General features: G+C 34.6%; 1 pseudogene; it reads right to left on the reverse strand.

The window, feature by feature from the left end:
* Nucleotides 1-21: 21 nt before the first annotated feature.
* On the reverse strand, nucleotides 22-1,039 carry LOC107302271 (annotated as a pseudogene).
* Between the last annotated feature and the right edge of the window lie 189 nt (nucleotides 1,040-1,228).

Consider the following 1,228-nt stretch of genomic DNA (forward strand, 5'->3'; position numbering starts at 1 on the left):
GAATGTACACTGTCAACTTATACAAACAAGATACATCTTCAGTTGTTAAATCTTCTGCATATTTGTAAATGATTTCAGCTGTATGGTTCAAACAGCAAGGGGGAACCCTCCTCTTAAGAATATTTTCTGTTCATAAAACTTTGCTACAATTGTACATAACTAAATACCAAAAGCCACATATTTCCAAATATTTTTTTCTGAATGTAGAATACCACCCACTACCAGACACATCAATATTGGTCAAGATAGCTAACCTGAAGATTAAACTACTATGTACAAAATCATAAAAAGGCATCACATACCTTGAACTTAAATTACTAAGACCAAATTTCTTTGCAGCAATTTGCAACATTTTAACAAGATTCATTTCTTCTCCAACATCTTTGCATTTTTTAGAAGTGGGCTTTGATTTACTTCTCTGTTTTTCATTCATCATCTGCACTTGGTTGCGTCTATAAACTGCAAATGCAGACTTGTTATTAACGTCCCCATGAATAGCTATTTTATTCAAGTTTGTAATTAAGTTGTCTTCATCCTCTTCCACTCTTTCTTTGTACACCATTCTGGGACTGTAGCCATGAATCAGCAGATCACATGAGTCTGTGTAAATGTACTGGAGAAGGTACATAAACAAGTCTGGATGAAGTTTCTCCATCACAAAGAAATCACAACCAACTTCGTCTTTATCTTTACGATAAAGGTCGGCAGAATCTAACCAATTTGGGTCCGATACAAAGAGTTTCCGGAAAAAATCAGAGCGCATTGCCAACATGTATTTGTGCACAGGAAAGGTCCGAGTGCCAACCTGGAAAGTAACATCATGGATGGTGTCCATAACTTCAGCTTCTCTCAACAACTTTCCAAAATCTTCAGTAATGGCGGATCTTGACACATTGGGAATTTCATACAAACTGGAAGAAAAACACATGCAAGCATTAATTTTTTTCCAAGAAATCCAGCTTTTAATATATTCTGTAAAAACCTTCATGTTTAACGGAAAGAGAAAGCAACAATTTTAAAAATAGGAAGTTTTACCTGCTGATGAACATGAAACAAAAACACAATGAAGGAATACAATCTTGCCCTGGACATATACAGTAAGCGCCTTTTAGATATGGACAAATATATCCTATCTTTTTGAAGAGGGAAGCTCTTAGCTGCTGAATGTAAGTGTCTTGAATAAAGAGCATTTATTCATATCTATGTTTTAACAATTAAAAAAACATTT

The sequence above is a fragment of the Protobothrops mucrosquamatus genome, unplaced genomic scaffold (assembly GCF_001527695.2).
Source record: "Protobothrops mucrosquamatus isolate PMUCROS unplaced genomic scaffold, P.Mucros_1.0 scaffold41876, whole genome shotgun sequence".
Taxonomy (NCBI): Eukaryota; Metazoa; Chordata; class Lepidosauria; order Squamata; family Viperidae; genus Protobothrops; species Protobothrops mucrosquamatus.